The sequence below is a fragment of the Arachis ipaensis genome, chromosome B7 (assembly GCF_059453495.1).
Source record: "Arachis ipaensis isolate K30076 ecotype BB chromosome B7, ASM5945349v1, whole genome shotgun sequence".
NCBI lineage: Eukaryota > Viridiplantae > Streptophyta > Magnoliopsida > Fabales > Fabaceae > Arachis > Arachis ipaensis.
The window spans coordinates 44,797,189-44,822,438 of NC_142442.1; the positions used below are offsets into that span (position 1 = coordinate 44,797,189).

At 36.4% G+C, this 25,250-nt stretch overlaps 1 non-coding gene across 1 annotated transcript; it reads right to left on the reverse strand.

Moving 5' to 3' along the window:
• Positions 1 to 5,981: 5,981 nt before the first annotated feature.
• LOC148551001 (small nucleolar RNA R71) lies at positions 5,982 to 6,090 on the reverse strand. Its single transcript, XR_015893784.1, has one exon. It is a non-coding gene; the product is annotated as a small nucleolar RNA R71 (small nucleolar RNA).
• Positions 6,091 to 25,250: the final 19,160 nt, after the last annotated feature.

Sequence of the window (25,250 nt, forward strand, 5' to 3'; positions counted from 1 at the left end):
TTGTCAGACACGTTCATCTTAATGTGATTAACAGAGCTAATTTTTCAGATCATCCTATTCACCACGATGAAGATCGGATATACATCTTAGAGATAGATCAAACACGGATCGAAGAAGAAACAGTAATACTTTTATTAATTCATAGGACTCAGCAGTGCTCCTCCCCTCAACCTAGGAGGTTTAGAAACTCATACTGAAGTAAAAACAATGATAAAATGTGTATGATGGTAAAACGTGTCTAAAAGCTGATAAAAGGTGCGAATTACATAAACTTAATCCCTTAAATACTAAACAGATGACTAGTAAGGATAGAACAGTCTATTTAGTGCTAAAATCCACTTCTGGGGCCCACTTGGTGAGTGTTTGGGCTGAGCTTTGATGAAATCCACGTGTTTAGGCTTCCTTGGGCGTTGAACTCCAGTCCTGGCACCTTTTTGGGGCGTTGGACTCCAGCTTGGAATCCCTTTCTGGTGCTGGACGCTAGAACTGGTCTGATGGCTGGCGTTGAATGCCAGTTTTGGGCCTTCAAATCCAAAGCAAAGTATGAACTCTTATATGTTGCTGGAAAGCTCTGGAAGTCAGCTTTCTATAGCCATTGAGAGCGCTCCATTTGGACTTCTGTAGCTCCAGAAAAGGTCTTTCAAATGCAAGCAGGTCAGATCTGGACAGCATCTGCAGTGTTTTCCCTGTCTCTGAATCAGACTTCTGCTCTAGCTCCTCAATTTCAGCTAGAAAATACCTGAAATTGTCCAAAAAACACAAAAACTCATAGTAGAATCCAAAAATGTGAATTTAACACTAAGGCCTATAAAAAATCAATAAAAACTAAACAAAAACTACTAAAAACTATATGAAAATGATATCAAAAAGCGTATAAAATATCCGCTCATCAGCTGCCAGATAGCTTCTCTTCCAAATTGCTTCTCGAATTAACTTCTTTACTATATTCTTTTCAATCTTTTGAAACCATTGATGTTCCTTAACCTTAAAACACTTAAATAAATTTGATCATGGCATCAAATGACATAATAGAGATTAAAAAATTAATGATTTGGAGCACAAAAAGCATATTTTTCATTTACAATTTCATCACAAGCAAGATTCAAAAAACTCAATTAATTAGGCTAAAATTTTATAAGATAGTTGATAAATTTCATACTTTTTAACAAAATTTAGAACGATAAAATGGTGCTTATCATAAAGTTGGGTGAGCATTTAGTGTTGAGGGTCTAGGTTAGAGAGCCTAGCCGAAACAAGTTTTATTAGAAGCTTGTGAGTTCCTTGATATGATTAGGAAGAATCTTAGGGTATTGGTGTTTGTAATCTTTGAAAAAGATAGTACAAATTTTACCATAGTCGTGGTAGAGACTAGATATAGGATTACATAAAGTGGCTGAACTAGGATATATGGTGATGTAAACTTTTCTCCTCTGCTCTGTTTTATTATGTTTGTTATGAAACAAAATTATTTTATCCCCTGCATAATTGTTAAACCAAAATCAACTGCAACTTGTTTTCTAAATCTATTTTTGTATCAAAATTTAAAAGCTAAAAAAATATCCCTAAATTTAAACTTCCATTCTTTAGGCTATCAAAACTTTTTATGTTAATATTTTAAAAATAATTATAACATATAGTGAAAAAAATTAAATATGTTATCAAGAATCAATCTTAAAAAACAGTAAAAAAATCTTAAGAAACCAAAAAAGAAGAAGAAAATGTATTTTGGGTTAAAATAAAACTGAAAGAATTAGACCTAAAATATACTAACCCTAGTATCTACTTATTCACCCATTTTACACACTTTCAAGCCTTCTTAGATATGGCAATGGGGGTAGGGTGGGGGATACCTTCCTACTCTCTATTCCTACTCTAGATTTGCTTTCCGTTTCTGTCCCAATTTTCGAATATTGCCCCATATTCATTTTTTGCGGAGTCTCATTTCCCATCTTTCTATATTGATAATTTATATCAAAGTTGTAATGAAAAATTAAAAAAATAAATAAATAATATTATTACAACATACAAGGACACAGTTACACAGCGGTGAAAAGGAGAAAGGACGTCGCGATAAGAGACAATGAGGCGGCAAGAGGGTGATGACACGATGAGTACTAAGCAAGAGTGGCGAGGGGTATGGTTGTGACACTATGAAAGATTGAGATTTGTGAGTTTTGACCTTTTGGGGTGACTGAGGAATGAGATGACACAGTGTTAGTGTTATGGAGAGAAGGGAAGACATTTTTAAAATTAGGATTAAGTTTTTTAATATATATATGGTATGTGAAATGACTAAAAAATTTATAACAGAAATATATTTAAGTAAATTTAATAATTCGGAGATTAGTGGAAATGGGACGAGGATTTTGGCTCGAGTTTTCATGTTTACTTCGGAAAAATTTTTTCCCCCATTTCCATCTTTGTGGAAAAATTCCCAATTTTTGAATCTCCATTTGGGTCGGTTCCCGCAAGAATCCCTGCATTTCGGAAAGTTTTGCCATCTCTAATCCTTTTAGTCATAACCGCAGTAGATTTCATCAAAACCAGAAAAATAAGGAGAGGAGAGTGATGAGCAGATATTTTATACGCTTTTTAGCATCATTTTCATATAGTTTTTAGTATGTTTTATTTAAGTTTTCATAGGTATTAGTGCAAAATTCACATTTTTGGATTCTACTTTGAGTTTGTGTGTTTTTATGCAATTTCAAGTATTTTTTGGCTGAAATTGAGGAGCTGGAGCGAAAGTCTGATTCAGAGACAGAGAAAGCACTGCAGATGCTGTCCGGATCTAATCTCTCTGCATTCGAAAGACGTTTTATGGAGCTACAGAAGTCCAAATGAAGCATTCTCAATGGCTATGGAAAGCTAACATCTATAGCTTTCCAGCAATGTATAATAGTTCATACTTTGCTTCAGAATTGAAGGCCCAAAACTGGCGTTCAGTGCTAGCCTACTGCCCTATTCTTGCGTCCAACGCTCAAAGGAGAAGAGACCAGCATCCAATGCCCAAAAAGGACCCTCTAGCTAGCGTTCAATGCCCTAGAGGCCTCCTAGCACATGGATCTCAATCAAGCTCAGCCCAAACTCACCAAGTAGGCCCCAGAAGTGGATTTTAGCACTAAAAGACTGTTTTACCCTTCTTATGTAATACTTAGTCATTAGCTTAGTATTTATTTGAGAACTTTTATAGACTAAGGGAGGACCTATCATATTTTTGTTTATGATTGTATTTTCTATCAGTATGAGTTTCTAAACCTCCTAGGTTGAGGGGAGGAGCTCTGTTGGGTTTTATGGATTAATAAGGTACTACTATTCTATCTCAATACGTGTTTGATTCTCTATTATAAGATGTATATCCGTTCTTCATCATTATGAATGCATTGAACCGGCACAAGGTTATCTCATTCTACAGGAGTTTAGAGTGAGTCTTTAATCGGACAATGATGAACCACTAGCTTGATTATACATCTCTTAGACGGCTAATCCACGACTTCATTGGGGACTTCTCGTGCACCAGTTCAGCCGAGGTATGGAGAGATTAGAGTCTTTGTGATAGAGGCTAGAACTAAAGGTGCAACATCCTCTGATCCAGAAGATTTGACCTTGTCTGTGGCGTTTTGAGTAGGATCACTAAGGAGAATGAATTGCAGGAGCTTCACCCTCAATCAGAATGGATCCGCATTAACCGGGTTCAGATATGGAGGAGCATTAGCGACCTTGTAAGAAAGGCGTTGATCACATACAGCCTACCATAGAAGAAATCATTCACAGTTAAAGTAGATAGTAAGACCAGAGTAATCCAGAAGAACAAAGCATCTCCAAGCCAACCATCTCCATATCATTACATTCACCATCAACCGAGTAACGTTTTATTTATTTTCTTTTCATGCAAATTAAACAAACAAACAACTTTTCTATTCACCTAACTAAGATCTACAAGATAACCATAGCTTGCTTCAAATCACAATCCTCGAGGGATCGACCCTGACTCACTCAGGGATTACTTGGACGACCCAGTGCACTTGTTGGTTCAGTTGTGTGAAGTGTGGGAATTCGTGCACCAAGTTTTTGGCACCGTTGCCAGGGATTGTTCGAGTTTGGACAACTAACGGATTGTCTTGTTGCTTAGATTAGGTATTGTTTTTAATTTTGTTTGAGTTTTTTATTTTCTTCTTCTTTTAAAAAAAAATTTCAAAAACCTTTTCTTTTCTTTATTAATTCTGATTTTTTATTTGAGTCTTTGTTCTTGTTCTTGTTTGAGTCTTTTTCGAATTTCTTGAGTCTTTCTTCTAAAGATTTTCAAAAATAATGTCTTTTAGTTGAATCTTGTGTCAATTTTTAAGTTTGGTGTCTTCTTATGTCTTTACTTTATAATTTTCGAAAATTGTGTCTTTGGTTTTCAAAAATTTTAAGTTTAGTGTCTTTTGCATGTTCTTTGTTTTCTTTGAATTTTGTTCTTGGTGTTCTTCTTGATCTTCAAAGTGTTCTTGTTTTTCTTCTTGTTTTGATCTTAAAATTTTTAAATTTGGTGTCCTATTGTGTTTTTCTTTAAAATTTTCGCACAGTAGTGTCCTTAGATCTAAAAATTTTAAGTTTGATATCTTTTGTGTGTTTTTCTCTTTCTTCATTAAATTCAAAAATAAAAAAATAAAATATCTTTTCTTATCTTTAATTGCAGTTTTCGAAAATTACAACCAATTTTTCAATTTTTAATTTCAAAATCATTATCTTATCTTATCTTAGTTTTAAATTTCAAAATTCAAATCTTTTCAAAAATCATATCTTTTTCAAACCACTATCTTATCTTTTTATCTTTTCTTTAAAATTCAAAAATCTTATCTTATCTTATTTCAAATTCAAAATTTAAAAATTCAATTTCAGTATTCAAAATTTAAATTTCAAATTTCAAAATCAAATCTTTTTCAAAAATCAAATTTTGAATTTTATATTTTTAAATCTTTTTCAATTCTTTTTCAAATTCTTATCTTATCTTTTCTAATTTCAAATTTTAAAATTAAATCTTTTCTAATCTTCTATCTTATCTTGTTTTCAAATCTTTCTTAATTAGTTAGTTTTTTCTCTTTCTTCTTTTTCAAAACTTCCTAACTAATTCTTCTCTCTTCTAATTTTCGAAAATATCTTCTCTCTTTCTCTCTCTTCTATTTTCAAAAATTCATTAATTAAATTTCAAATATTTTTAATTAATTAGCTTCTATTTTCAAATTTCATTAATAAATAAAATAAAAATAAAAATATTTTAATTCTTGTTTCTCTTTTCACTTTTAATTTTCGAATTCTCTACTCCTCATAGCCGAATTCTTCTTCTCCTTCTTCTATCTTCATTCTTCTTTCCTTTCTTCTTCACATCTCACAAGGGGTCCTCTGTTCTTAAACATAGAGCTCCTATTCTCCTTCTTTCTTAGTTTTTTTTCTTGTTTATGACCAGGAACAAAGATAAAGAACTTCTCTTTAATCTTGATCCTGAACCTGAGAAAACTCTAAGGAGGCGTTTACAACAAGCTAAAGTACAACACTCTAGAAGAACCCTCTCAGAAAATTTTGAACAGGAAGTTAACAACATGGCAGCCGAGCCTAATCATGAAGGAGAGGCAAGAAAGGTTCTTGGTGCTTTCACCATGCCTACCTCTGATTTTTGTGGCAGAAGTATCTCCATACGTACCATTGAAACTAACAACTTTGAGCTTAAGCCTCAATTAGTCTCTCTTCTGCAATAGAATTGCAAATTTCATGGACTTCCATTGGAAGATCCACATCAATTCCTATTTGAATTCTTGCAAATCTATGACACTGTTAAGACCAATGGAGTGGATCTTGAGGTCTACAGACTTATGCTCTTTCCCTTTACTGTTAGAGACAGGGCTAAAATATGGTTGAATTCTCAACCTAAAGAGAGCCTAGACTCCTGGGAGAAGCTGGTCAATGCTTTCTTGGCCAAATTCTTTCCTCCTCAAAGGATGAGCAAAATCAGAGTGGAAGTTTAAACCTTTAGACAAAGAGAAGGTGAATCCCTCTATGAAACTTGGGAAAGATACAAGCAACTGATCAGGAGGTGTCCTCCTAACATGCTCTCAGAATGGTCTATCCTAGGCATCTTCTATGATGGCTTGTCTGAGATGTCCAAAATATCATTGGACAGCTGATGAATCCATATTTGACGATGTATTTTGGTTTGATTTGAATGGATTTCATCACATAAACTCACACTTATTCACTAAAATAGCATGCTTTTGTGTTTTCTCTCTAGATTGTGCCTAAATGTGAAAACATGCGATTTTGAGCTTAAATTAGTGATTTTTAATTCCACTTTTATGCCATTCGATGCCATGACATGTTTGTTGAGTGATTTTAGGCCCTAGAGGCAAGTTTGGCAAGGCAAAAGTGGAAGGAAGCATGTATAAAGGGAGAAAACATGAAGAAAACAAAGGAAAAGCACACAGCCATGCGTGCGTGCGCACAGGGATGCGTGCATATGCACAAGAAGGAAATCAGCATGCGTGCGTGCGCACAACCATATGAGCGTACGCACAAGTGGAAATTCAGCGAAGTGTGCGAACGCACACACTTGTGCGTCCGCATAGGTACTAGCGCATGCATCCATTAAAAAGTCACGTGCTGCGTGGTTTTGGGGGTCTCTAGGCCCATTTCTGAAGTGCTGAAGGCTGGTTTGAGAGGCTATATTAAGGGCATATCAACACATGACAAAGGAGAGCTCACTTGTAGGGTAGAAACACATAGTAGGAGTAGGAGTAGTGTAGATTAGGAAATTCTCTCTTAGGTTTAATTATGGTTTGTAGCATTTTATACTTCAATTTTGGCTTTGGATTTTGCTATCTCATTGTAAGTATTTCTTTAATTTCTCTTTTATTCTACACTTTCATATATTTTACTTTCCTTTGTCAATATATATATAGTTTTGCAATTTTGGATTTCTAGTTGATGAATTTAATGTTTGATGCTTATTCTATGTTTGTTTGAGTTGCCTTTATTGATTTTGAGAATTTGTGATTCATAGCGTTCATTAATTTACCAATTTTGTCATGTTTTATGTTTATGCCCACTATGTGTTCGATAAAATGTCAATTTTGATTATGGGGTAATTTCCACCCCTTGGCTTGGGAAAAATGAGTTTATGGATTACTAGAGCCATAATGTCCAACATTTAGTGATAATTCTTGGGTTGTTAATTGTTCTTGTTCCCACTAACGCTAATTTGTTGCTAAGGTAATTAGCAAGCATGCTAGGATTTGTGAGTTAAGAACACTTATGCTCATTTAACTTACTCTCCGATGTGAGGGTTGACTTAGTGAGATTAACCCATCATAATTATCATAGTTGTGGTTATGGCAAGGAAGGGATTCTATAACTCATCCCAAGTCAAGGTTTCATTCATGTTTTAAACCACTTTTCCCTCAATTTTGAGTCTTACTTGTCCATATTACATACATAGTTCTTTAATTCCTTCATTAGTTTATTAATTGTAATTTTGTCTAGTTCTTTTATCTCTTTATTTGTTGCTTCCTTATTATTGAAAACACCACTTGTTTCCCACAACCAAAATTGTGTGCACTCTTTGCATTAGTTCCTAGGGAGAACAACCCGGGAGTCTAAATACTCTCGGTTTATATTTGCTTTGCATTGTGACAATCTTTAGAATGATAATTTGATTGATGATCAATTGTTGGGTTTGGACTATACTTGCAACGAACAAATTCTATTTTTAGGGTGAAAATCTAAACCTATGCTCTTGGTCATCGTCAAATTTTGGCGCCGTTACCGGGGAGCTAGCGTCATGAGTGCTATATTTTGGTTCTTGTAAATATGTGAATAGTGTGAATAGATACTTTTTGGGTTGTTTGCCTGTTTTTGCTATTAATTAGGATTTTGTTTCTTTTGTTACTTGATGTCTTTAGTTTTTATTTTCTATTTCCTCTATGAGTTATCACCCTCTTGATTTGGAGTTTGGTTGTTATCATTTTGTAGGGCTTGATAACTTCTACTTTGGATTGCATCATGGGATTGGAGCATCAATTTTGGAAGGAGCAACCTCCTCTATATTACGATGAACCAAACCATCCCCAATATGCATATCCAAACCAAGGATATGGTGGATTTCACTTTGATTATACACCTCCACCACCATATACCTATGATCCATACCCCTACATAACTCTTAATCACCATATTTTCAAACACCACACCACCACCACTATACACCTTCTTACATACCACCTCTAAACACTTGCCAACATGAGTCACCTCCCACATATACAACCTTTCTCCCAAATTATGAATCTCAATTTTCACCCCAATGTGAAGCTTTCCCATCCTTGGCCCAAGACCAACAAGACCTTCAAGCCTTTCTCCAAGAGCAAGAAGGATTCCGAAGCACACAAGGACAATTCATGGCTACCATAGCCGAAGCGGTGAACCGCTTGGTTTTGATGAGGGAAAAATGATTCCCACAAAACTCACCAAAAAGTGTACTGGGTCGCATCAAGTAGTAATAACTCACAAGAAGGAGGTCGATCCCACAGGGATTGATGGATTGAGCAATTTTAGTTAGGTGATGAATTTAGTTAAGCGAATGTTTGATGATTTGAGTGAAACTTGATCAACAAAAGCTAAATTGCAAGAAAATAAAAGCGCAGAATGAAAATTGGCTGAATCTAAAGGTGCTGAAGAAGTAAATTGCAGAAACTTAAAGAGCAAGAAAGTAAAAGCTGAAACTTAAATTGCAAGAAAAATAAATAACTGAAACTTAAAGTAAAAGAAATTTAAATTGCTGAATCTAAATTGCTGGAAAATGTAAATTTCATTAAGAGTAAAGGGATTTGGGTGTTGGGATTCAAATTGAACCAGAAAATGTAAACTAAAGTAAATCAAAGAGCTATGAGATGAAGAGATTCAGCTCACTAGCAAAACAGAAATGAAAAATTGCTTGAAGAAACCAACAATAATAAAACTTAGCTCAATTATGAAATTCTAAAAGAGAAATTGAAGATCGAAGAAGAGCAATGAGATCAGAGAGCAGATCTGGATCTCAATTACTCTCTTGACCAAGCAGAAGAGAAATTGCACAAGAAAATGAAAATGAAAACCAGAAAAGAAAATTAAGATCCAATTCTTAGAACTATTGAGAAGAAAAGCAAAAGATGATTCTCAGATTAAGAATCAATGGTGCTCTTCAATCTCAATTCAAAACAGAAAGTAGAAGTTGTAGAAGAAAGAACAAAAAGAAAGAAAATAGATCCAATCCCCAAATCCCAAATTCAAAACAAATGAAAATTAAAAGTGAAAACTAAATGAGCTAAAAGTTTCTCTCTCAAATCAAATTAAATCCTATTTATACACTTTCTATTTTGGTTTTCAAAGCTTGGAATGGGCTTTTCAAATGTGGCCTTGAATGAAGAATGGATCCGGGTGGCTTTGGTTGAAATTGGGTTGGAGGCATGCTCCAGTAGAGCGCTCAGTTTGCTTAAGTGAACGCTACATTCACTGCTCCAAGCATGCTTCCTCACGTGCTTATTTCTTCTTGCCTATAGCATTCAATTTCTGAATGCCACGCTCAAATTGTGAGCGCTATGCTTGATGCTGAGCCTTCCTCCCCATGAGAAGTACGAAAACATTGCCAAAAGGAAACGCTGCGCTCAAATTTTTAAGTGCTACCCTTCATTGATTTGATGCACGCCCAGCTCCCTTGCCCAAGAGTCATGAAAATGTTGCCTTTAGTGAACGTAGCATTCACTTTGGAAGTGAACGTTACTCCAAAAGTGTTGCTGAGTGTGGTTCTTGGGCCTTAAAGATGCCTATCACTTGTGCTTCAATTTCATGCCAAATATAGATTTCTATATATCGTTGGAAAGCTATGAATGTCAGCTTTCAAATGCAACTGGAAGCGCATCAATTGGACATCTGTAGCTCAAGTTATGGTCCTTTGAAGAAGGCATGGTCATGCTGTTTTGGAGGCCGAAAACGTTCAATTTAGTGAACGTGGCATTCACTAAGGCGTTCACTTAGTGAACGCTACATTGGAGGCCAAAGTTATCACTAGCTTTTGAGGCCCAAACTTAATGTTCACCCCATACTATTATATATCGTTGGAAATATCTGGATGTTTACTTTCCAATGCATTTGAGAGCGCATCATTCCAATCTCTACAGCTCAAGTTATCCTCCTTGGAAGATGGAGAGGTCAGCTGGCCTTACTACAAGTTCATACTATATTCATCTTTGCACTTTCGGGGTAAGTTTTCTCCCTCAGATTTAGTGTCCACCATACAATGCCATATATTCTTAGAAAGCTCTAGATTCCTACTTTCCAATGTCACTAGAATCACCTCATTCGGAGTTTTGTAGCTCGAGTTATTCTTGTTTGAGTGTAAAGAGGTCAGGATTGCAAATCCTCTTTCCTCCTCCTTGAGTCTGTTTCTACTCTTTTGCCACCTTGGGGTTGTGATTCTTCTTTTAGTGCTTTTATTGCTCCTTCTCCTTCATATTTTCACCTATCATCAACTAAACAAATACATCAAAGCCTTGGCATAATCATCAACTCTTGCATCATTCATATTATCAACTAAATCTTGCAAGAAATCTAATGAAAATACATAAAATTACCAATGTTTGATTGAATCTAGACAAGCATAAAATTCTCACTCAAACACTTACTTATTTCCTAAAAATGCATGAAAACCAAGTGAAAACTAATGAAATAGGCTTGTGAAATTAGCCTAAGATGACTTGTCATCAGTTTTGCTACGCTTATCCGATCAAGGCACTCCTCTTGAAGAGTGTGAAGTAGAAATTGAAGGGTGTAGTGAAGAGGAGAGCATGGAGCCACAAGGAAAAGAAGAAGGGTTAGAGCATGAAGTGCAACAAGAAGGAGAAGGGGAAGTATGTGAACCGGAGGAGAGAAAGGGTGAATTGAAGAAGATTGATCAAGATGAGGATTCCATCATTGATGATTTTTTGTCCTCCTTGGTCAATCCCCTTAATGACCCTAATGAGCCTCTTCCCATTGAGTTTGAGGAAGACATGGAGGTAGACTTCTCACAACCTCCTTGTTATGATGTAAGTGATGGGGAAGAGGAGGAAGAGGTTGGTGAGGAAGGAGTTAGCAACCAAGAGCACATTGAGTGGGTGGCAATCTCATCTATGAACTTCATTGGCCCCCATCAATATGCTATCTTGGAAACGGATTACCAACTCAAGATCTTTCTTGGGTTGGTGAGTGGTGGAGAAAGGAGTGTTGGTAGCCAAAGGACTCCAAGGATCATCAAGAAGGTTAATTCAAGAATCGGAGTTCAAGTGGTGTGTAGAGCACGGTTCGGTGATTTTTGGAAAATGTTGGGTTGTTACAAGGGTCAATTAGGAGCTTTTCCATCCGGCCTGGAGCATAGAAATCAACAAGAAGGTGACCGGATGCCTAGAATATAGGATCCCGGAGGAGCCTCAAAGTGCAAGCTTGGATGGAGATTCAAGGAGGAGTGGAAACACAAACCACCCTAGCAAGAGTCTCCCCAATAAGTCCAACTTAAGGACTATAAACTAAAGTGCTAGGTGGGAGACACCCCACCATGGTAACATCTTTCTTACCCCTTCTCTTTGTTTATAGTCTTAGTTTATTGCATGTTTGCTCATCTTAGATAGCTTAGGATTAGTTTAAATTCGAGTTAGATAGGTTGAATTGCAAATGGACCATGATTTTGTGATGTTTTGAATGTTTTGGGGTTGAAATATTGATTGAGCTAAGGCATAACACCTTAGAAATGAAATTTTTTTTTTTTGCAAAATCGGGCATCTGTGCGTACGCACTTTGCTGTGTGTGCGCACACAACTGTGAGTTTTGCGACCTGTGCGAGCGCACAAGCCTATGCGCCCGCACACTCTGTGTATTGCCCTCTGTTTGCAGCACCAGCATAGTCTGTGCATGGGTGCACCCTTGTTTCCCTTGGTCTGTGCGTGCGCACCACCTTGTGCGCACGCACGCATGTTCCTTATTGCACTATTTGTGCGGCCGCACAGACTTGTGCGCCCGCACGCGAGGTTGTAGCCCTTCTATTGGGAGCATTAGCACAGACTGTGCGCCTACACCCCATACCTCTTTTCGCTCTTGTTCGTGCGCACGGACCCTTGTGCGCACGCACACATGATCCATCCCTAAAAAAAAGTGTTCTATGTGCACGCACAAGCTTGTGCGTGCGCACACTTTTCAATCTCTCTTCTGTTTGGAGCCCTCGCACACCTTGTGCGAGCGCACACCTCCCCTATTTTTATGTAGTGTGCATACGCACACGTGCCTGTGCGTACACACGCCCTTGTTTTCTCTCGCTTTATATCTTTTCTTCTCTTCTCTCTACTTCTTCTCTTCTTTTCCCCTCCATCCCTCCCCTACCTTGCTTTTTCCATATTTTTCTACTTGTTTTAATTAGTTTTCATTGCATTTCATTTTTATTTTAGTAATTCTATTCGTTTTGCTTTAGTTGTTTGTTATTTGAATAAGTTGCAAGTGTTTGTTTGATGTTGATTGGGTTGTTTCTTGGTTGAATTTCGTCAATGCACTTGTACTTTGCCTTAAATTACTAGCACCTAATCGGATTTGCACATCTACATTTTGTTGCATATTAGGTAAAACTTTTATGAGTGCACATTAAATCAAGTGAATTGAGTTGAAATTACTTGTTCATCATGATCTTTATATTAAATTCATCACATGACCGGTACTTGTTCCTTGTTAATGCTTTGCATTTGTTTGAGTGACTCAACTTGATTCTCATCAAGCTTGTCATTTTTTGTAACAAGTATCTTTACCATGTGACTTTTTCCTTATGTTTCATGATGAATAAGGAGTTTTTCGTTCATCATTGCCTTGGTTATTGTTTGTTGTGCTACTTTATATCAATTTTGCTCTTTCACTTGCACACCTTCAATATCCAATAATTCCTACATTTAATTCACTCTTGTTGTAATTGCCTAAGCTTGCTTGTCTTTTAATTGATGCTCATCTCTTAGTTGCATCTTAGGCCATTTAGTTGAGGAACTCATGCTTACTTTTTGATTGTGTGGATTCCATTTTAACCGGCCATTGTGTGTATTCTAACCGCGCGCATAATTGGAATACACACATGGCTCATCTTTCTATCATACCATACCACTATGCAAAATTACTCAATTAGATGCTTATTTACTCCCTCCTTTACCTTTTTGTGCTAATTGCCCTATGATTCCTAATTATACTTTATTCCTTCTTTTTGAGGATGAGACATAAAGGCAAGGAGCTGAGCCGGGAGAGGAGAAGGAAACCGATGATGGAGATGCCAAGTGGAAGAACGTAAAGCTTCATTCCCCCGGATTATGTTCGTGCACGGAGGACTGTGCAACGTTTAAGTGTGGGGGAGGATTCGTCATTTTGGGGCGTAAACTTTCTTTTTCAAACACTTTGCACTTTATTTTTGTTTCTTTTTATTATGTTTCTTATAGATATTTAGAGTGCTTTTTAATTGTTGCATTGCATTCTCTTCTAGTATATATATCTTAGCTTATACTATTGCATTTTGCATTTTTAGTTGGTATATATTTTATATATGCTGCATTTTTGCATATTTTTCTTAGTATATATTTTATAGATAGAAGTTGTGATTGGATGATGTGAATAGTATAGCACCTAGTTCAATTTTGTCCTAATTGTTCATGTTATTTTTTTCTTGTTGAAAATTAGGAAAAGAACTAGAAAATTTTGAAAAATTGCATCCATCACAACCTACATACATATAGGAAATAATTTTGGTGAAAAACAACAAATTTTGTTTCAAGGGCATTCTATTGAATTGATTGAGAAAATCGTTTTTAAACTTGCTTGAATGAATCTTTATGGAACATAGAAGAGAGATAGAATAAAATGCCTTGTGAGTTACTAAGCCTTAATGAGTGGTTACACATTCTAACCACTAATTTTGTTCATAGTGTGATTTTTTTCCTTCTATGATTGTGATCTTGATTTTGCTTGATTCTTTATTTCCGATGTTTGATGTCTTGAATGCATTTAGCATGATTGAGGCCATCTTTAAATTAAGCTTACTCACCCATATAGCCTTACCCTTGCATCTACCCTTGTTAACCCCTTTTGAGCTTTTTAATCCCCTTTGTTCTAATTATTAGCACATCACAATCCTAAGAGAAAAATCATGAATTACCTTGAATTGCATCTTTGATTAACTTAGGTTGAGATGTGTGTGTCATTTAAGTGTGGGAAAAATATTGGAAAACATTGGTAGTGATTGAAAAATTTGTTTTGAGTACTTATTGAAAATTTGGAAAAAATGGGTGCGCATTCATGTGTTAATTTGCTGTAACCATATGCATTTGTCATAGAAAAAAATGAAATGAAAAAAAATAATAAGAGGGGACAAAGGTTGCCCCAAAGAAAAAAATTGAATAAGAAATGCATATGTGTTTTGAATAGAAACTAAGGCATGAATGTGTGTGAAAAGAAGTAATGGGTGGCTAGAATGCATTTTTTTTGTGGGTTGATTGATATAGGTTGAGTTGGGTACTTGAGCTAATCAAAGATTCAATCCTTTAGTCCACTTAGCCATATACTCATCCTACCCTTACCCCAACCCCATTACAACCTTCTAAAGACCTCATGATAGTTTCATACATGCATCAAATACTTGTTGATTGTTAGATGAAGAGCAAATCCTTGAAAGCATGATTAGAGGAGACTTGAGTGATTAAACCCTAAACACCGAGCGTTGAGAGTGTATACACACCTAGTGAGGGTTCGATCACTCAATTCTATGTTTCCATACTTCTTATCATGCATTCTTGCAAGTTGCTTCTTTTTGATGAGTTGAATCAATTCTTTAGATTTTGATTGCATTGAGCTACTTCTTTGCTCAGTCCTATATGTCTATATACTTGCTTGGGAATTTGATTGTTTGTTTTCACCAATTCAATAGGATACTATAGTATATATAGGTATTTATAGTATATACATACTTGCATGCATATAGATAGTTGCATTCAATAAGTTGATTACCCTTTTTGATCATTCTCCTTGTTGGTTTAGCATGAGGACATGCTATTGTTTAAGTGTGGGGGAATTGATGAATCCATATTTGACGATGTATTTTTATTTGATTTGAATGAATTTCATCACATAAACTCACACTTATTCACTAAAATAGCATGCTTTGTGTTTTCTCTCTAGATTGTGCCTAAATGTGAAAACATGTGATTTTGAGCTTAAATTAGTAATTTTTAATTCCACTTTTATGCCATTCGATGCCATGACATGTTTGTTGAGTGATTTTAGGTCCTAGAGGCAAGTTTGGCAAGGTAAAAGTGGAAGAAAGCATGTACAAAGGGGGAAAACATGAAGAAAACAAAGGAAAAGCACACAACCATGCGTGCGTGCGCACAGGGATGCGTGTGTACGCACAAGGAAGAAATCAGCATGCGTGCGTGCGCACAACCATACGTGCGTATGCACAAGTGGAAATTCGGCGAAGTGTGCAGACGCACACACCTGTGCGTCCGTGATAAACCACTATTTTATGGTTTATCTTGTGCTAATTTGAGTGGTTTTTATCGATTATTTGCTCACTTATTCATATAATTTGCATGGTTTTACAATTCCTTCCTAATTCTGTGATTTAGTTGAAAACATGTTTCCTAGGCCTTTAAACTGTCAATTTTAATTATCCTTTATTACCATTCGATGCTGTGATCTGTGTGTTGAGTACTTTCAGGCTTTAGAGGGTAGGAATGGCTTAGAGGATGGAAAGGAAACAAGCAAAAGTGGAAGGAACGCGAAAAATAAAGTATTTGATAAACTAGCAGCGACGCGCACGCATGGGCGACGCGTATGCGTGCCTAGCGCAAAAAACGAGTGACGCGTACGCGTGACAAGGAATATCGCTAAATGACGCGCACGTGTGACCTACACGTACGCGTGACATGCGCCACGTGCAGAAAGTTGCAGAAAGCGTAGGGAGCGATTTCTGGGCTCCGTTTCGGCCCAATTCCAAACCCGAGAACACAGAATAGAAGCTGCAGAATGGGGGAATCATTCATTCATGCAATCAATCAATCATTCATTCATCAATACACAACAATTAGGTTTTAGATGTAGTTTCTAGAGAGAGAGGCTCTCTCCTCTCTCTAGGTTTTAAGATTTTTCTTAGTTTTAGGTTTATTTCTTCTCAATTTTAGGTTCAATGTTGCTTTAATTTAGTTTTTCTTATACTTTTAATTGTCTTAGCATTCTAGTTTATTTATCTTTCCAATTAAATTTATGAACTTTTTATGTTAGATTTGATTTTCCTATTTAATGCAATTTGAGGTATTTCAGATCTATTGCTTCTTGCTTTAATTGTTATTATTGATGCTTCCAATTGTTGGTTTTAGATTTTACATTACCTATTACTTTTCTATGTTTTTATGTTATGCCTTCCAAGTGTTTGAAAAAATGCTTGGGAGAGTTTTAAGTTTGATTTTTATATTCTTGGCTTTGGTTGAGTAATTGGAAACACTTGAGTTATCAAACTCCTTTGTTGATTGATAATTAGAAGTTGCTGGTTGATTTGGATCCCTCTAAAGCTAGTCTTTCCTTAGGAGTTGACTAGGACTTGAGGAATCAAATTGATTAGTCCACTTGACTTTCCTTCATAGTTAGAGGTTAACTAAGTGGGAGGAATGAACAATTCTTATCACAATTGATAAGGATAACTAGGATAGGATGTCCAGTTCTCATACCTTGCCAAGAGCTTTTCTAGTTATTAATCTACTTTCTTGCCATTTATTTCCTTGTTCCTTATTTCAAAAATCGAAAAAGATACTTTTTCCAAAACCAATAATAAATACACCTTCCTGCAATTCCTTGAGAGACGACCCGAGGTTTAAATACTTCGGTTTATATTTTTATTGTGTTTGCTTAAGTGACAACCAAACTTTTGTACGAAAGGATTCTTTGTTGGTTTAGAAACTATACTAGCAACGAGAATTTATTTGTGAAATTCTTTACTAACAAAAATCCGTTCGTAAAAAAATGGTGCCGTTTCCGGGGAATTGCAATTGTGTGCCTTATTATTGGTTATTGTGAATATTGTGAATAATCTTGCTTTTTCATTTATTTGTTAGTGTTTCTAGTTTTAGGAGTTTATTTTCATTACTTTTTATTAGTTTTTATTTCTCTTGCTACTATGAATTCTCACCCCCTCTGGCTATGAGTTTGGTTACAATCATGTTGTAGCAAGAGGAGATTACAATGAGAGCTTGGATCAAGGTTGGGTGATGAGCGGATATTTTATACGCTTTTCGGGGATAATTTCATATAGTTTTTAGTATGTTTTAGTTAGTTTTTAGTTTATTTTCATTAGTTTCTAGGCAAAATTAATATTTCTGGACTTTACTATGAGTTTGTGTGTTTTTCTGTAATTTCAGGTAATTTCTGGCTGAAATTGAGGGAGCTGAGCAAAAATCTGATTCAGGCTGAAAAAGGACTGCTGATGCTGTTGGATTCTGACCTCTCTGCACTCAAAATGAAATTTCTGGAGCTACAGGAGTCCAAATGGCACGCTTCCAATTGCGTTGGAAAGTAGACATCTAGAGCTTTCCAGAAATATATAATAGTCCATACTTTGGTCAAGGATAGACGACGTAAATTGGCGTTCAATGCCAGTTCCATGTTGCAGTCTGGCGTCCAGCGCCAGAAACAAGTTAAAAGTTGGAGTTCAACGCCAGAAACAGGTTACAACCTGGCGTTGAACGCCCAAAACAGCCCATGCACGTGAGAAGCTTAAGTCTCAGCCCCAGCACACACCAAGTGGGCCCCAGAAGTGGATTTCTGTACCATCTATCATAGTTTACTCATTTTCTGTAAACCTAGGTTACTAGTTTAGTATTTAAACAACTTTTAGAGATTTATTTTGTATCTCATGACATTTTAGATCTGAACTTTGTACCTTTTGATGGCATGAGTCTCTAAACTCCATTGTTGGGGGTGAGGAGCTCTGCTGTGTCTCGATGAATTAATGCAAGTATTTCTGTTTTCCATTCAAACATGCGTGTTCCTATCTAAGATATCCATTCGCACTTCAATATGAATGTGATGAACGTGACAATCATCATCATTCCTCCACGAATGCGTGCCTGACAACCACTTATGTTCCACCGTAGAATAAATGAATATCTCTTAGATCTCTTAATTGGAATCTTCGTGGCATAAGCTAGATTGATGGCAGCATTCAAGAGAATCCGGAAAGTCTAAACCTTGTCTGTGGTATTTCGAGTAGGATTCAGGGATTAAATGACTATGACGAGCTTCAAACTCTCGAGTGCTGGGTGTAGTGACAGACGCAAAAGGAGAGTAAATCCTATTCCGATACGATTGAGAACCTGCATATGATTAGCCGTGCGGTGACAGCGCACCTGGACCCTTTTCACTGGAAGGATGGATGGTAGCCATTGACAATGGTGATCCACCAACACACAGCTTGCCATAGGAGGACGTGCGTGCATGAATCAGAAACAGAGGAAAGCAGAATTTCAGAAGACAAAGCATCTCCAAAACTCCAACATATTCTCCATCATTGCATACAAGTATAATTTGTGTTCTGCCCTTTTATTCCTTGCAATCAAATTTGATAAGTGAATTATTTTATTGTCTTCCTGACTAAGAGTTACAAGATAACCATAGATTTCTTCAAGCCAATAATCTCCGTGGGATCGACCCTTACTCGCGTAAGGTATACTTGGACGACCCAGTGCACTTGCTGGTTAGTTGTGCGAATTTGTGAAGAATTGTGATTTCCAATTTCGTGCACCAAGTTTTTGGCGCCGTTGCCGGGGATTTTTTGAGTTTGGACAACTGACGGTTTATTTTGTTGCTTAGATTAGGAAAAATTTTTCTTTTTGGTTTAGAGTCTTTTATTATTTATACATTGTTAAAACACTTTAAATTTATAGCTCAATTAGCTAGAGCGTGGTGCTTATGTTCTTGGTATTTGGCTATCCTATTTTTAAAATCTTTTTCAAAAATAATTTTTCTTTGAATAAATCTTGTGCCAAACCTTAAGTTTGGTGTTTTCTTGTTGATTTTTCTTTGTTTTTCGAAAATTTTAATTTGGTTTTCTAAAAATTTTAAGTTTGGTGTTCTTTCTTCATGTTCTTGTGTTCTTGTGAGTCTTCAAAGTGTTCTTGAGTTCTCCTTGTGTCTTGATCTTAAAATTTTTAAGTTTGGTGTTCCTTGGTGTTTTCCCTCCAAAAATTTTCGAAAACAAGGAGCATTAGATCTAAAAATTTTAAATCTTGTGCTATCTTATTGTTTTTCTCTTTCCTCTTTAAATTCAAAAATATATTTTCTCTCTATTTTAAAGCTTTTTTTTTTCAAAAATCAATTTTAAAATCCAGATTTTTTTTTTCGAAATTTAAAACCCTTTTCAAATCATATCTTTTTCAAAACTTCCTAACCACTTGTGCTAAGATTCGTACATGAGGACATGCTAATGTTTAAGTGTGGAAGATTGATAAACCACTATTTTATGGTTTATCTTGTGCTAATTTGAGTGGTTTTTATCGATTCTTTGCTCACTTATTCATATAATTTGCATGGTTTTACAATTCCTTACTAATTCTGTAATTTAGTTGAAAACATGTTTCCTAGGCCTTTAAACTGTCAATTTTAATTATCCTTTATTACCATTCGATGCCGTGATCTGTGTGTTGAGTACTTTCAGGCTTTAGAGGGCAGGAATGGCTTAGAGGATGGAAAGGAAACATGCAAAAGTGGAAGGAACGCGAAAAATGAAGTATTTGAAAAACTGGCAGCGACGCGCACGCATGGGCGACGCGTACGCGTGCCTAGCGCAGAAGACGAGCGACGCGTACGCGTGACCGACGCATACGCGTGACAAGTAATATCTCCAAATGACGTGCTCGCGTTACCTATGTGTACGTGTGACATGCGCCACGTGTGGAAAGTTGCAGAAAGCACAGGGAGTGATTTCTGGGCTCCGTTTTGGCCAAATTCCAAGCCCGAGAACACAGAATAGAAGCTGCAGAATGGGGGAATCATTCATTCATGCAATCAATCATTTATTCTTTCATCAATACACAACAATTAGGTTTTAGATGTAGTTTCTAGAGCGAGAGGCTCTCTCCTCTCTCTAGGTTTCAGGATTTTTCTTAGTTTTAGGTTTATTTCTTCTCAATTCCAGGTTCAATGTTGCTTTAATTTAGTTTTTTTCCCTACTTTTAATTGTCTTAGCATTCTAGTTTATTTATCTTTCCAATTGAATTTATGAACTTTTCATGTTAGATTTTATTTTCCTATTTAATGTAATTTGAGGTATTTTAGATCTATTGCTTCTTGCTTTAATTGTTATTATTGATGCTTCCAATTGTTGGTTTTAGATTTTACATTACCTATTACTTTTCTATTTTTTTATGTTATGCCTTCCAAGTGTTTGACAAAATGCTTGGGAGAGTTTTAAGTTAGATTTTTATATTCTTGGCTTTGGTTGAGTAATTGGAGACACTTGAGTTATCAAACTCTTTTGTTGATTGATAATTAGAAATTGCTGGTTGATTTGGATCCCTCTAAAGCTAGTCTTTCCTTAGGAGTAGACTAGGACTTGAGGAATCAAATTGATTGGTCGACTTGACTTTCCTTCATAGTTAGAGGTTAACTAAGTAGGAGCAATGAACAATTCTCATCACAATTGATAAGGATAACTAGGATAGAACGTCCAGTTCTCATACCTTGCCAAGAGCTTTTCTAGTTATTAATCTACTTTCTTGCCATTTATTTCCTTGTTCCTTATTTCAAAACCGAAAAAGATACTTTTCCAAAACAAATAATAAATACACCGCCCTGCAATTCCTTGAGAGACGACCCGATGTTTAAATACTTCGGTTTATATTTTTATTGTGTTTGCTTAAGTGACAACCAAACTTTTGTACGGAAGGATTCTTTGTTGGTTTAGAAACTATACTAGCAACGAAAATTTATTTGTGAAATTCTTTACTAGCAAAAATCCATTCGTCAGTCCGCACAGGTACTAGCGCATGAATCCATTAAAAAGTCACATGCTGCATGGTTTTGGGGGTCTCTAGGCCCATTTCTGAAGTGCTAAAGGCTGGTTTGAGAGGCTATATTAAGGGCATATCAACACATAACAAAGGAGAGCTCACTTGTAGGGTAGAAACACATAGTAGGAGTAGGAGTAGTGTAGATTAGGAAATTATCTCTTAGGTTTAATTAAGGTTTGTAGCATTTTATACTTCAATTTTGGCTTTGGATTTTGCTATCTCATTGTAAGTATTTCTTTAATTTCTCTTTTATTCTACACTTTCATATATTTTACTTTCCTTTGTCAATATATATATAGTTTTGCAATTTTGAATTTCTAGTTGATGAATTTAATGTTTGATGCTTATTCTATGTTTGTTTGAGTTGCCTTTATTGATTTTGAGCATTTGTGATTCACAACGTTCATTAATTTACCAATTTTGCCATGTTTTATGTTTATGCCCACTATGTGTTTGATAAAATGTCAATTTTGATTATGGGGTAATTTCCACCCCTTGGCTTGGGGAAAATGAGTTTATGGATTACTAGAGCCATAATGTCCAACATTTAGTGATAATTCTTGGGTTGTTAATTGTTCTTGTTCCCACTAACGCTAATTTGTTGCTAAGGTAATTAGCAAGCAAGTTAGGATTTGTGAGTTAAGAACACTTATGCTCATTTAACTTACTCTCTGATGTGAGGGTTAACTTAGTGCACATCATAATTATCATAGTTGTGGTTATGGCAAGGAAGGAATTCTATAACTCATCCCAAGTCAAGGTTTCATTCATGTTTTAAACCACTTTTCCATCAATTTTGAGTCTTACTTGTCCATATTACATACATAGTTCTTTAATTCCTTCATTAGTTTATTAATTGCAATTTTGTCTAGTTATTTTATCTCTTTATTTGTTGCTTCCTTATTATTGAAAACACCACTTGTTTCCCACAACCAAAATTGTGTGCACTCTTTGGCATTAGTTCCTAGGGAGAACGACCCGGGAGTCTAAATACTCTCGGTTTATATTTGCTTTGTTTTGTGACAATCTTTAGAATGATAATTTGATTGATGATCAATTGTTGGGTTTGGACTATACTTGCAACGGACAAATTCTATTTTTAGTGTGAAAATCCAAACCTATGCTCTTGGTCATCATCAACAGCTCTGCAGGTGGATCACTCCACTTGAAGAAAAAACCTGCAGAAGCAAGAGAACTCATTATGATGGTTGCAAACAACCAATTCACGTACACCTCTGAGAGAAATCCTATGAACAATGGGGTCCCTCAGAAGAAAAGAGCTCTTGAAGTTGACACTCTGAATGCCATATTGACTCAGAACAAGATCTTGACCCAGTAGGTTGATAAACCCATATTTCATGAGTTATTTTGTGCTCAGTTTGAGTGATTTATTCAATCCTTCACCCACTTATTCATATTAATTGCATGGTTTTACTTTCCCTTCCTTATTATGTGATGTATGTGAAAAACATGTTTCCTAAGCTTAAAAATTTATTATTTTAATTACCTTTACTTCCATTCGATGCTGTGATTAGTGTGTTGAGTAGTTTCAGATTTTCTAAGGCAGAATGACTTAAAGGATGGAAGAGGAAACGTACAAAAATGGAAGGAAAGTGCGAAACGGAGTTTTGAAGAAACTGGCATCCACGCGATCGCATGGACGAAGCGATCGCGTGCCAAGCGCGAATCAGCAGCGACGCGGCCGCATAACTGATGCGACCGCGCGCCTTAAGCAGCATGCACATGACGCGGTCGCATGACTGACGCGACCGCGTGGCAAGAAAAGCTCCGAATGACGCGACCGCGTGACCCACGCGGACGCGTGACAGAGGCCACGCACCAGAAATTGCAGAAAATGCTCATAGCGAATTCTGAAGCCCTTTTTGGCCCAAATCCAAGTCCAGAAGGCATAGACCAGAGGTTATAAAGTGGGGGAACGCATCCATTCAGGGAGAGCTCGCATTTTTTATTACTTTCCATGATTTAGATTTAGTTTTGAGAGGGAGATTCTCTCCTCTCTCTCTTAGGATTAGGATTTAGGACTTCTCTTAGTTTTTAAGAGTGACTCTCGATCCAGGTTTAATATATACTTTAATTTGTGTTTCTATGCTACTTTTACTTTAATGCTTTTATTCGTATCTACAGATGTTGCCCAATTGGCTTATGAATTATTCCATGTTACAGATTGTTATTTGAATTAATGATTATTTGAGGTATTTCAGTTATTGATTGCTTTCTCTTTAATTTGTGTTACCATTGCTTTCCATCTAAGGACATTTTTATTCCAGCAATTTTACTTTTTCCCCTTTTGGTCTTGGTTAAGAAATCAGTAACTCAACATTATCAAACTCAACATAACTGATAATCGCCATCTTGCTAATTGAACTGAACTTCAATAATCCCAACTTTTTCTTAGGAATTAAATAGGATTCGAAGGTCAAACTAATTAGTCCCTTGACTTTCCTTTGCTTTAGTAAAGGTTAACTAAGTGGAATTTAGATTCAACTTTCATTATTGTTGAGAGAGATAACTAAGTTGGACTTCTAATTTCTCTTACCTTGCCAAAAGTCGCTTTACAGTATTTATTTATTTTAATTTCCATTTACTTTACTTGTCATTCAAATCACTTGCTTCTCACCTTCTAAACCCCGATTACAACTCTCATAGCCAATAATAAGAACATACTTCCTTGTAGTTCCTTGAGAAGACGACCCGAGGTTTGAATACTCGGTTAACAATTTTTAAGGGGTTTATTACTTGTGACAACCAAAACGTTTGTACGAAGGCATTTTTGTTGGTTTAGAGACTATATCTACAACGCGACTGTTTTTATGAACTTCTTTACTGGCAAAAATCCTGACGTCAAAATGGCGCTGTTGCCGGGGAACTGCTAACGTGTGCCTTATTATTGGTTATTGTAAATATTTTTCTTTTACTTGTTTATTTATTTCTGTTTTTCCTTTTTATTTTTCATTTGCTACCATGAATTCTCACCCCTCTCGCTTTGAGTTTGGTTCTAACTTTGTTGAAGGATATAGAAGTTACAGCAGGAATATGCATCAAGGTCAGACCAATCAAGGATGGATGGAGCCAAGAGGATCTAATCAACCCTTTAGGCAGCAACACCCTCCGAGATATCCTGGACAAAGACCATTCTACCGTGCATACCCAGCTGAAAGATGTGGTGGACAACATCGTAACTACCAACAAGCCCCACCCCGTGCATATAAACCATCCTTTCAACATAACCTCGAACCACCACACTCACAAGCTTCTCTTCACCATTCGCCACCATATGATCCTTCCTTACCCCAGTACCAATCCAATCACTCCCAATCACCGCCACTTTCCTATGTATCAAGTCCAAGTCCGGCAACCCGAGAAGCAGAGGTTCGCCTAAAGGAAACAGTAAATAAACTTCAAACAACCATTCGAAAACTGGAGCAAGCAATAATTCAATGGGTTTCTAGGCGCTCAAATACACAAGGATCAACCACAGCCCCATGTGGACAATTTCATGAAGAGCATAGCATGAAGGAGATACTAGAGGCTCCAGTGGACAAGACAGAGAATGAATTCGTACTAGAACAAGTAGAAGAAGCTGTCATTGTTCAAGAAGAAGAGTTGGTTGAAGATCTAGGAGACGCTGAACCTCCATGGGAATCCAGAACTGAGGAGAACTCCGTCAAGGACGCTACAGTTGATGCTAAGGAGGATATTGTACAATCTCCAAGGCAAGTTGTTTATGAAGAATCGGACGGAATAACCCAGGACACAAATTCTCTTGATGATGATAGTCACAAGTCAAATTCTCTTAGTAATGAACTGGCATCCGCAAGTGAATCCTCTGAGATTGAAGAATCTTCCCCAAATGAATACGAAGATGATGCAGAGGTAGATTTCTCAACCTCCAATCTATGACTCAAGTGATGAGGAAGACATAGAAGACTTTGACCAGGACTCAGATGCATTTGAAGAACCTTACAAGAAAGTGGAGGAATTCACAGAAGAGAACAAGGGAGTAGAACTTACAGAACCACCAGAAACACCTACCCCAAGACCATCACCACCTAATACAAGCTTTAAGTGGGTACAATCCTTAACCTATAACTTTACTTATTCACTTGAATATGGTTTACT